Source organism: Macaca fascicularis, chromosome 13, assembly GCF_037993035.2.
Source record: "Macaca fascicularis isolate 582-1 chromosome 13, T2T-MFA8v1.1".
NCBI classification, from domain to species: Eukaryota; Metazoa; Chordata; class Mammalia; order Primates; family Cercopithecidae; genus Macaca; species Macaca fascicularis.
This window is the reverse complement of record NC_088387.1, coordinates 73,322,363-73,335,426: the sequence shown is the minus strand read 5'-3', so window position 1 is coordinate 73,335,426 and position 13,064 is coordinate 73,322,363. Positions and strand designations below refer to the sequence as shown.

At 36.0% G+C, this 13,064-nt stretch overlaps 1 protein-coding gene and 1 pseudogene across 1 annotated transcript in view; one reads left to right on the top strand and one right to left on the bottom strand.

Moving 5' to 3' along the window:
* Positions 1-13,064, top strand: part of GTF2A1L (general transcription factor IIA subunit 1 like) — a 60,831-nt gene that overhangs the window by 37,055 nt on the left and 10,712 nt on the right. The gene's annotated exons all lie outside the window — the stretch shown is intronic.
* On the bottom strand, positions 578-1,111 carry LOC102141606 (serine/arginine-rich splicing factor 10 pseudogene; annotated as a pseudogene).

Sequence of the window (13,064 nt, the reverse complement as noted above, 5' to 3'; positions counted from 1 at the left end):
TCACCATGTTGGTTAGGCTGGTCTCGAACTCCTGACTTCATGATCCACCCACCATGGCTTCCCAAAGTGCTGGGATTACAGGTGTGAGCCACTGCGCCTGGCTGGGCCTAGATATCTTGACAAGACATAAAGGTCCACCCTGAACCTACATGTGTCCGAGCAGTCAGTGTTGTATTGTGGCTACTACTTCACTTTTGTATCACTCTATCTTATTAGCAAGCTACATTTCTAGGTTAACAGTTCTACCAAATATGAATATGAAAGTTTATTTTTAATGAGACAATATTGCAAACTGTGGTCAACCAACATCTTTTCACCAAATACTTCAAGCATAAAAAATGAGAATCTTTACAAAAATATATAGAGACACCACAAATTGGTAGCTGCCCATAACATTAGACAAACTGGACTCTTAAGAGTGGCTTCTCAACAGCATATCATTTAATTATAACTGTTGCCTGGTACAGGGAAAACTAACAAGTGTTTTTAAAGCATCATTGCAACATTGTATTCCTGATAATTTAAGTAAACCGAACTATGAGTAAATGAATGATACATGCCTAAAATTGAGCATGGTCTATACTGTCAGTGGCCACTGGACTTAGGACTAGTCCAAGACCTTGATCTAGATTTTGACCTAGACCTAGACTGTGATCTTGACTGAGATTTGGATCTAGGTGATTCTTTTTTCCTTGATTCCTTTTCATATCTTGAGCCAGACTTATAATGTGTTTTGGAATCTGTTTTAGAGGTGCCTCTAGTTTTAGTGTGAGATGCAGACCTAGAACATGATTTAGCCTTCATTTCTTTCTTGGGCTGGGACTTGGACCGTGATCTTGAATTGGATTTTGATCTGGAAAAAGATTGATTTCGATGTTTGAATCTGTCATTGTCGGAATGGCTTCTGCTACGCCGTGGTCTTCCAGTCCGTCTACTGTTTCTAGGATGGTACGATCTTCTATAGTTGTAATCAAAAGACCAACTTCTTGATCTCCTCCTTTCATAACTTTGGCTTCTAGAATGCCTGTATCTGTCATAATCATCATAGCCTGAAGAACTGTACACATTCCTCTCTTCCTTGGCTTTCATCTGATTTGGTGTCTTTCGATCCCCCTGGGCAAACTATTTCAATCTGCTGTCCACAAATCCACTTTCTGTCCAAATTATGTAAATCGTCTTTAGCATCACGAACATCCCAGAGACGTGTTGAGGGGATGCAGGCAGTGGGACATGGCTGCGGCATGTCTCAGCCAGACACACTAACGGGCTCAGCAAACCGTGCGTGCCAAGACCATTTTTATTCTTAAGCTTCATTTGCATTGCATTTTTAAAAATATATTTTTAATTAATTCATTAGTTTGTGGAGACAGACAGAGTCTCATTGTGTTATCCAGGTTGGTCTCAAATGTCTGGCCTCAAGCACTTGTCTCACTTTGGCTTCCCAAAGTGCTGGGATTACAGATATATGAGCCACTGTGCCCAGCCTAAAATACATTTTTTAAAAGGTAGAAAAAACTAAAAATTTCTAAGGCATTTGCAGTACATTGCCACAGTATTTTAAAAAGAGGTTGTGCCGATTTTTCCTGCCACCAGTACTTTGATCAGTTTTGCCATATATTTGACACTATATCACTACTGACTTTTATGAATTTGATTTTTCTTTCATGCTAAAATACACGTACAATTAGCCATTTAACTATTTTATTTTTAAATTATTTTTACAATTTTTAACTGTATAGCTTAGTGACAGTAAGTATATTCACATTGTTGTACAGCTATCACCATCACCTGTCTCTAGAAATTTTTCATCTTGTCAAACTCCATGCGCATTAAACATTAACTCCCCATTTCTCACTCTCCCAGTCCCTGACAAACAACCATTCTACTTTCCGTCTCTATGAATTTGACTACTTTAGTTACCTCATCTAAGTGGAATCAGACAGTATTTGCCCTTTTCATTTAGCATAATGTCTCAGGGTTCTTCCATGTTGTAGCATGTGTCAGAACTTACTTCCTTTTTAAGGCAGAATAATATCCCATTGTATGCATATATTGCATTTTGTGTATTCATTCAGGTGTCCGTGGATACTTGGGTTGCTTCCAGCTTTTGACTGTTGTGAATAATGCTGCTATAAACATGGTGTACAAATATCTCTTCAAATCCCTGTCTTTATTTTTTTTGGATATATATGGAGAAATGGAGCTGTAAAATCATATGACAGTTCTACTTTTAATCTTGTTAGGAACTTCCATACAGTTTCCATAGAGGCTGCACCATTTTACACTCTCAACAGTAGTGTACAAGCGTCTGATTTCTCCACATCCCCACCAACACTTACTTTCTGTTTTTGTTTTTGTTTTGTTTTTTTAAATAATTGCTACCCTAAGGGATTTGAAGTGGTATCTTGTAGTTTTGATACGTATTTCCTTAATGATTAGTGATGTTGAACACTGTTTTATGTACTTCTGGCCATTTGTATATGTTCTTTGGAGAGGAGTCTATTCAAGTCTTTTGCCCATTTTTTTTTTAATTGGACTGTTTGCTTTGTTGTTGTTGAGTTGTAGTTCTTTATATATCCTGGATATTCACCTCTTATCAGATGTATGATTTGCAGATATTTTCTCCCATTTCATGGGTCACCTTTACTCTGTGTTAATAGTGTCTTTTGAGCACAAAAGTTTTTGATTTTGGTGAAGTCCATTTTATCTATTTTTTTCTTTTGTTACCTATGCTTTTGGTGTCATATCCAGTAAATTATTTTCAAATCTAATGTCATGAAATTTTCACCATGTGTTTTCCTCTAAGAGATTTATAGTTTCAGTTCTTATGTTTAGCTCTTTGATCCATTTTGAGTTAATTTTTGTAGATGGTGTAAATTTAGGGTTCAACTCCATTATTTTCAATGTGGTCCTAGTTTTCCCAAAATGATTTGTTGAAAAGACTGTCCATTCCACATTGAATGGTCTTGTTACCCTTCTGGAAAATTGACCTTTTATGTAAGGGTTTGTTGCTGGGATCTTTATCCCATTGGTATATACACCTGTCTTTACATTAATAACACACTGGTTTGATTTTTAAATTTTTATTATTTATCACTTCAACTTTTATTTAAGATTCAGGGAGTACATGTGCAAGGTTTGTGACATAGGTATATTGCATCATGCCGAGGTTTGGGGTGTGATTGATCCTGTCATCCAGTTACTATGCAGAGTACCCAAAATAGTTCTTCAGCCCTTGCTCCCACTTCTTCTCCCTTTTTGGAGTCCCCAATGTCTATTATTTCCACCACTGTGTCTGTATGTGCTGAATATTTAGCTCCTAATTTATAAGTGACAACATCTCGTATATGGTTTTCTGTTCCTGTGTTAATTCACTTAAGATAATAGCACTCAACAGTATGCATGTTGCTGCAAAGAACATGATCCCCCCCCCCCTTTTTTTCTTGTGGCTGCATAGCATTCCATGGTATATATGTAACACATTTTCTTTATTCAGTCTACCATGTATGGGCACCTGGACTGATTCCGTGTCTTTGCTATTGTGAATAGTACATCTGTAAACAGAGATAATGTTAGTTTAGTTTTTCCTTTCTAATTTTGATGTCTTTTATTTATTTTACTTGCCTGATTGTCCTAGCTAGTACTTTTTTTTTATTACTGTGTTGATTAGAAGTGGTGAAAGTATTTGTCCTTTCCTTCTTTCTAATCTTAGAGAAGAGATTTCAGGGATTTACCATTCAGCATGATTGTTTTTTTTATGTTGAACTATCCTTGCATCCCAGGAATAAATCTCATTTGGCCATGGTGTAGGATTCTTATAATGTGCTATTATATCTATTTGCCAGTATTTTGTTGAGGATTTTTACACGAATATTCATCAGAAGTATTGGTCTGTCATTTTTATGTTTTGTCTTTGTCTGGCTTTGGTATCAGGGTAATGCTGGCCTCGTGAAATAAGTTTGGAGATATTTTGTTCTTCCATTTTTTGGAAGAGTTTGAGGGTGATTGGTATTCATCTTTAAATGTTTGATATAATTTTCTAGTGAAGCCATTTGGTTCTGGATTTTTCTTTGTAGGTAGGGTTTTGATTACTTATTCAGTCTACTTTCCAATCAATATACTTATTAAGATTTTCTATTCTGATTCAGTCTAGATTGTGTATTTCTAGGAGTTTGTTAATTTTTAAAATAGATTATCTGATTTGTTGTGGTGTAAGTGTTCATAGTTTTCTCTTAAAGTTCTTTATATTTCTGTAAAATTGGTAATGATGTCCCCTCTTTTATTTATAATTTTGTTTTATTATTATTATTATTATTATTATTGTTATTATTATTATTGAAACATTCTCTGTTGCCCAGGCTGAAGTGCAGTGGTGTGATCCCGGCTCACTGCAACCTCTGCCTGCTGAGTTCAAATGATGCTTGTGCCTCAGCCTCCTGAGTAGCTGGGATTGCAGGTGTGCTCTACTATGCCCAGCTAATTTTTGTATTTTTGGTAGAGTTGGGGTTTTGCCATGCTAGCCAGGCTGGTCTACAACTCCTGGCCTCAAGTGATCCACCTGCCTCAGCCTCTCAGAGCGCTGTGATTACAGGCGTGAGCCACCGTGGCCGATCCTCGTTGATAATTTTAGTTGAGTCTTCTCTTCTTCTTATCAGTCTAGTTATAAAGGTTTATCAATTTTATTGATCTTTTTGAAGAAGCAACTCTTGGTTTTGTCGATTTTTCTCTGTTGTTTCTCATTTCTGTGTTTTCTTTTTCTCTAATGTTATTATTTATTTCATTCTGCTAGCTTTAGGTTTGATTTGTTCTTTATAGTTTTTTAGATATAAAGTTAAACTGTTAGAGATTGATCTTTTAAAATGTAGGCATTTATAGGTATACATTTCCCTCCCCATTGTTTTTACTTCATCCCCAGACTTTTTTTTTTTTTTTTTTTTTTTTTGAGACAGAGTTTCACTCTGTTGCCAGGGATGTAGGCAGTGGCACAATCTTGGCTCAGTGCAACCTTTGCCTTTGGGTTTAGGTGATTCTCCTGCCTCAGCCTCCTGAGTAGCTGGGATTACAGGCACCCACCACCACTCCTGGCTAATATTTGTAGTTCTAGTAGAGACAGGGTTTCACCATATTGGCCAGTCTGATCTCGAACTCCTGACTTCAAGTAATCCGCCTGCCTCAGCCTCCCAAAGTGCTGGGATTACAAGCGTGGGCCACTGCACCCGGCCTGTTGCATATATTTAGGAGATCTAATGTTTGGTGCACATGTATTTATAACTGTTATATCTTCTTGGTAAATTGATTCTTTTTTCATTATGTAACTTAAATTTTTTTTTTTCCTTTTTAAATAACAGTTTTTGACCTAAAATCCATTTTTTCTAGTGGTAACATAACCATTGCAGCTCTATTGGTTATCATTTGCATGGACTTTATTTTTCCATCTTTTCACTTTCAGCCTATTCATGTCCTAGATATTTAATCTCTTATAGAGAGCATATAATTGGATCTTATATTTTATCCATTCTCCTAAACTATGTCTTTTGATTCGGGAATTTAATTCATTTGCATTTACAGTAATTACTAATTGGGAAGAACTAACTCTTGCCGTTTTGCTGTTTTCTATATGTATTTAGGTTTTCTGTGATTTCCTCCTTTGTTACCTTCCTTTGTGTATAATTGATTTTTGGTTTCCCTTCTCATTTCCTTTGTGAACATTCTATAGATATTTTCTTTGTGGTTACCATGGGTATTACATATAATATTTTAGGCTTGTAATAATCTCTTTTAATCAGATACCCACTTAAATTCAATCACATACAAAAAGTTTACTCCTTTACAACTTCGCCCTCCCCCACTTTGTCTTATTGTTGTTACAGATTACTTCTTTATATATTATTTACCCATTAACATAGATTTTTTTATGCTTTTGTCTTTTAAATGATGTAGAAGAATAAAATCAATTATAAACTAAAATTATGTTAACACTGATTTTTGTATTTGTCCATCTATTTACCTTTACCAGATAATTTTACATTTTGTGTAGCTTCAAGTTACTATCTAGCATCTATTCATTTTAATTTAAAGGACTCCTTTAAGTATTTCTTGTAGGGAAAATCTAATGATAATGAATTCCCTTGGTTTTTATCTAGGAATGTCTTAATTTATCTTTCATTTTTTAAAGGATGGTAAGGCAGAATTTATTCAAGGAGATCCATGGCAATAGGAACTACTCTAGCTGGGTTTTGCAGTGGGAGAGAGAGATTGGAAGCAACTCCTTCCCTTATTTTTGAAAAATAATTTTGCCAGATACAGAAATCTTGGTTGATTTTTTTTTTTTTTAAACACTTTAAATATGTCATCCCACTGCCTTGTGGTCTTCAAACTTCTGCTGAGGAATCTGCCAGAACACTTATTGGGGATTCCTTATACGTAGGTGAGTTGCTTTTCTCTTGATGCTTTAAAGGTATATAATTTTTTAAATTTATTTTCAACTACCATGTTCTCATTTATAAGTGGGAGCTAAACAACAAGAACACATGGATACTAGGAGGGGAACAATGAACATGGGAATAATTGAGGGTGGAGTGTGGGAGGAGGGAGAGGATCAGAAAAAATACCTGTTGAGTACTGTGCTTATTACCTGGGTGATGAAATTACCTGTAAACTAAACCCCCATGACACATAGTTTACCTACATAACAAACCTGTACATATACCCCTGAACCTAAAGTACAAGTTAAAAAAAAAAAAAAAAAGAGAAGTTCCATTTAGGAAAGAGGTTTCCCTTGTAGATGTATTAAAATATTACACATTCTAAACTGAAACTTGGCTGGGCATAGTGGCTCATGGCTGTAATCCCAGCACATTGGGAGGCTGAGGAAGGAGGATTGCTTGAGTCCACTAGTTCAAGACCAGCCTGGACAACATGGCAAAACCCCATCAATATAAACAATACAAAAAAATGAGCTGGGCATGGCGCTCCCCTCCTGTAGTTCCAGCTACTCGGGAGACTGAGGTGGGAGAATCGCTTGAGTCCAGGAGGTCAAGGCTGCAGCGAACTGAGATTGGGCCACTGCATTTAACCCTGGGCAATAGACTGAGATCCTATCTCAATCAATCAATCAAAACTGAAACTTAATCCTTCAAATATGTTTATTTTACTTGTCCTAAAACAATCTGCCTACAAGTATTAAAGTGTAAAACATTGTTATTTTCCCATTTTGAGATCTCTAATGTAAAAATGGATTTTATAAAAATAATTTTTTAAAACATAAAATGCTGTATAATAAACATTTAAAAAATTATTTTTATTTTTATATTTTGAGACAACGTCTTGCTGTGTTGCCCAGGCTGGAGAGCAGTGGCAGGTCATAGCTCACATAGCTCACTGCAGCCCTAATCTCCCAGGCTCAAGTAATTTTCCTGCCTCAGCCTCCTGAGTAGCTGGGACTGTAGGTACACAACACTATACCTGGGTAATTTTTAAACATTTTTATTTTTAGTAGAGATAAGTTTGGTCTTGAACTCCTGAACTCAAGCGATCCTTTTGTCTTGTCCTCCCAAAGTGCTGGGATTACAGGCATAAGCCCCCACACCTGGTCTAAAAGTAGTGTTTTAAAATTTCAATTTCTAATTGTTTATTGCTACTATAAGACATGCAGTTGAATTTTGTAAATTGACCTAATATCCTGTGACCTTGTTAAACCCACTTAATAATTTTAGTAGTTGTTTTGTAGACCCTTTGGGGTTGCGTTATGTAGACTGTAATCTATTTTGATGAATAAAAAAATATTTCTTCTGGGGTCGGGAGCAGTGGCTCACGCCTATAATCCCAGCACTTTGGGAGGCCGAGGCGGGTGGATCACGAGGTCAGGAGAGAGAGACCATCCTGGCTAACATGGTGAAACCCTGTCTCTACTAAAAATACAAAAAATTAGCTGGGCGTGGTGGTGAGCGCTTGTAGTCCCAGCCACTCGGGAGGCTGAGGCAGGAGAATGGCGTGAACCTGGGAGGCAGAGCTTGCAGTGAGTGGAGACCGCACCACTGCACTCCAGCCTGGGTGACAGAGCCAGACTCCGTCTCAAAAAAAAAAAAAAAAAAAATACACACACACACACACACATATTATAGCATAAATTTAATGCTATAAATTTCCCTCTAGGCACTGCTTTGGGTACATCTCAAAAGTTTGGACATTATGTTTTATATATATATGTTTATAAAGTATATATATAAATATGGGTATATATATATATTTCTTCCCATAGCTTTTTTTTTCTTGGCTTATTGCACTGATTTAGGACTTCCGGTACAAAATTAAATAAGAGTGCTGAGAGCAGAAATCTCGTTCCTGATTTTAAGGGGAAAGCATTCTATCTTTCATCAAGTACTATGTTAGCTGTATGGTTTTAATTTTTTTTTTTGGTAGATATCCTTTATCAGATGGAAAAAGTTTTCTTTAATATAGTTTGTTTTTTTAAATCATGAGTTGACGTTAGGTTTAAACAATTTTCCCCTATATCTATTGAAACAAATGGGTTTTCTTCTTTCATGTTTTGATATGGTGAGATACACTGACTTTTGAATGTTCAACTTTCAAATGCATTCTCAGGATAAACTTCCTTTTATAATGTTGTGTTATTCATTTTATGCATTGCTGGATTCAATTTGCTAAAATTGCGTTGTGGATTTTTTCTTCTATGTTCATGAGGAATACTGGTCTGTAGTTTTCTTATTTTGTGCTGGATATTAGGATAATGTTAGTTTCATAAAATGAATTGCTATATATCTGTATCTCTCCTGTTTTCTGATAGAGTTTTTAGCTTTCTGAATTTAGAATTTTTCTTTGTGGGAAGGTTTTTAATGGAATTAAATTTCTTTAACTGATATGTCTCTTTAGGTTATCTGTTTCTTCTTGAGTAAATTTTGGTAATTTCTTTCAATGAATTTATCCATTTTACTTAAGTTGTAAAATTTATTGAAAGTTGATAATATATTATTTTAATGCCTCTAGGATCTATGTAACATCCCTTCTTTAATTATTAATACTGTTTGCTTGTGTCGTCTGTCTGTCTCTCTCTCACTCTTTCTCTCTCTGTCATGCTAGAGGTTTTTCAATTTTTTTTTTTTTTTTGAGACAGTCTGGCTCTGTTGCTCAGGCTGGAGTTCAGGTGGTGTGATCTTGGCTCACTGCAATCTGTACCTCCTGGGTTCAAGTGATTCTCATGCCTCAGCCTCCCGACTAGCTGGGATTACAGGTGTACGCCACCACACCTGACTGATTTTTGTATTTTTAGTAGAGACTGGATTTCACCATGTTGGCCAGGCTGGTCTCCAACTCTTGGCCTCTAGTGATCCGCCTGCCTTGGCCTGCTAAAGTGCTGGGATTACAGGTGTGAGCCACCCTGCCTGGCCAGGTTTTTCACTTTTATTGATAATTTCAAAGAATGAACTTTTGGCCTTACTGATTTTTCTCTCTATCTCTTTTTTTTTTTTTCGGTTTGTAATTTCACTGTTTTTCCCTTTTAAAATTTTTATTATTTCCTTCCTTCTGTTTACTTTGGACTTATTTTGGCCTTCTTTTTCTAGTTTCTTAAGGTGGAATATTAGGCCATTGATTTGAGACATACTTATTTTCTGATATAATTAATGATATAAATTTCCCCCTAGGCACTGATTTGGGTATATCTCAAAAGTTTGGACATTATGTTTTCATTTGCATTCAATTACAATTATTTTCTAATTTCTTTTATGATTTAGTCTTTGACCATTGGGTATTTAGAATTGTGTTGTTTAATTTTTAAATATTTCGGAAATTTTTCAGATATCTTTCTGTTATTGGTTTCTAGTGTAATTCTTTTGTGGTCAGAGAGTATACTTTATATATTTTAAATTTGTCAGGGTTTGTTTTGTGTTTCAGAATATGGTTTATCTTGGCAAACATGATGTGTGCTCTTGAAGCTATTTGGCTATTTTTGGGTGGGGTATTCTCTAGATATTAATTAGGTCAAGTTGGTTGATTGCATTGTCTAGGGTTTCCGTATCTTCACTGAATTTGAGTCCACTTTTTCTATTGACTACTGAGAGAGGAATTTTAAGCCTTTATCTGTAATAGTAGATTTGTCTATTTCTTCTTTTACTTTTATTACTTTTTAGTTTATTTTTGAAGCTATGTTTGTAGGTATATAAGTATTTAGGATAGTCATCTTCTTCAATTGATCCCTTTATTATTATTTAATGTTTTTTATTTATCTCTGATAATATTTCTGGTTCTGAACTTTACATTTTCTGATATTAATAGAGCAGTTTTAGGTTTATTTTGATTAGTGTTTGCATGGTATGTGTTTTTTCTGTTCATTTACTTCTTTTAACCTACCTGTGTCACGGTATTTAAAGTGAGTTTCTTTCTTTCTTCCCTTTTTTTTTTTTTTTTTGATAGTGTCTTGCTCTGTCGCCCAGACTGGAGTGCAGTGGCGCGATCTTGGCTCACTGCAAGCTCCGCCTCCTGGATTCAAGCAATTTTCCTGCCTCAGCCTCCTGAATAGCTGGGATTATAGGCATGTGCCACCATGCCCAGCTAATTTTTAAAAAATATTTTTAATAGAGATGGGGTTTCACCATATTGACCAGGCTGCTCTTGAACTCCTGACCTTGTGATCTGCCCACCTTAGCCTCCCAGATAGACAGCGTATGGTTGGGTCTTGCTAATTTAATCCAGTCTGATAATCTCTATCTTTTAAATGAGATGTTTAGGCCATTTATATTTAATATAGTTGTTAATCAACTTGTCAGGGGGGGTGTGTGTGTGTGTGTGTCTGTGTTCTTCCTTTTTTCTGTTTTCCTGAATGTTTTTGATTCTTTTTTGCTCTGTCACATCTACTAATGACCCCTTCAGATGAAATTTTTACTCTGATATTGTGGTTTTTATTTTTAGAATTTTTTGTTAAAATTCTTGTTTTTCTTTTTTCTTTCTTTTCCTAACTCCCCAAACTTGTTATCTGTGCTGAAATTATTTATTTGTTCATGGATTTTTTTCCACTTTTTTCACTAAATTATTTGGTGTATCAATCATAGTCTGACATTTCTAACTATCTCTGAGTCTGGTTCTCTTGATTGCTTTGCAGTGTGATGGTTGGTTTTTGTTGCTTTTGGTTTGTATTATTATTTTTGAGAAGCGTCTCACTCTGTCACTTAGGCTGGAGTGCAGTGGTGCAATCACAGCTCACTGTAGCCTCAACCTTCCTGGGCTCAGGTGATCTTCCTGCCTCCATGTCCTCAGCATGCACCACCACTCCCAGCTAATTTTTTTTTTGTGTGTGTATTTTTTGTAGAGACAGGATCTTGCTATGTTTCCCAGACTAGTCCTGAACTTCTGGGCTCAAGCGATCTGCCAGCTTTGGTGTCCCAAAGTGCTGGGATTACAGGCATGAGTGTCTGTGCCCGGCCTCATTTTTGACTGAATGTCAGACATCTTATATAAATAAAGGAGAGACTGAGGTAAATAGTATTTATAGTTGGAAATAGGCATTACTCTTCTTATAGAGAGTTATGTTTGTATGTCCCATCTGTAAGGGGTGTCCCTCCTTGGATTTCAGGCTGCTTCAAGAAAAGTTGTGATTTTGTAAATTTATCCAGCTTTTGTTCATTGTTAGTGTGATAGTAGCATTCTTTTCAGCTTTTACATTATGGGCAGTGGGCCCTCTAAGATTTCTCTAATTTATTCATAGCAGAGTACAAATTTATCTTATTTATGTAATTTGGACTTATTTTCATTTTTGAGCACATAGTCACTAATTATTGTATACATGTGGTATTCCTTATATTTCATCTGTGAAGGAAATCTGTTTCCAATGTAGTAAAATTAATTACATGTAAACTTACATAATTTTGGTCTATTAATTGGAATTTTTCTACACAGCATTATTTGTTGGGTATACTTTTTTGAGAGTTCATTATTGGTAATATTCATATGGGTTTGAACCCTAGAAGGGCAGTTGTCCACTCAAAAACTAAGTTGAGTATATGCATATTATTAAAGTATCTTAAGTTATTGAGATTATTAAAGTTGTATCTTAAGTATTATTGTATTAAACATCACCTATGACTTGCAAACTCAGAAGAAATATAAATAGAGGGCATCTGTTCAAATCTTAGTAAAACTTCTTGGCTTCTGTTAGTAGCCTTCTTGACTCTTAAAATTCCCAAGACTTTCCAGACTGATTTGATGAAGGCTCTTTGGGTGCTATATCACTCTTCATTCCCCTCTTCATAGCCCCTGTTAACCTTGATTTTACTTTCTGTTTTTATGAATTTGCCTGTTCTAGGTACTTCATATAAGTGGAATCATATAAGATTTGTCCTTCTGTGTTTGCCTTATTTCACTTAGTATGACCTTTGTATTTCTGATTGTAAAGGATGGAAAGTCATCTTTTCCATGTACTTGGGCTACACTTCTATACTTCAGTCTTAAAGTTAATGTAACCTGTTGTTTATGCAATATGTGTGTCAACATATGTATGGATTTCCAAAACAACCAGCATTATAGCATCTGGAGCTTTCATCAAGTTTTCAAGGGGCCTCTGACTTTTCCAAAGTGGTTAAGAACTACTGCTATAGATTCTGTAACATATATAATCATAAAACAGCCCCTGATCTTAAGGAGCTTGACATTTTATTGATCTTTGTCCTATCTATGACAAATTAATTGGGGGGTGGGTAGTATGGTATGACCAACATAGAACCCTACATTGAAAAGTGAAGAGTGCAGGCCAGGTGCTGTGGCTCATGCCTGTAATCCCAGCACTTTGGGAGGCCGAGGTGGGCAGATCATGAGGTCAGGAGATTGAGACCATCCTGGCTAACACGGTGAAACCCCATCTCCACTAAAAATACAAAAACTTAGCCGGATGTGGTGGCGGACGCCTGTAGTCCCAGCTACTCGGGAGGCTGAGGCAGGAGTATTTCCTGAACCTGGGAGGCGGAGCTTGCAGTGAGCCGAGATTGTGCCATTGCACTCCAGCCTGGGCGACAGAGCGAGAGTCTGTCTCAAAAAATAAATAAATAAATAAGAAA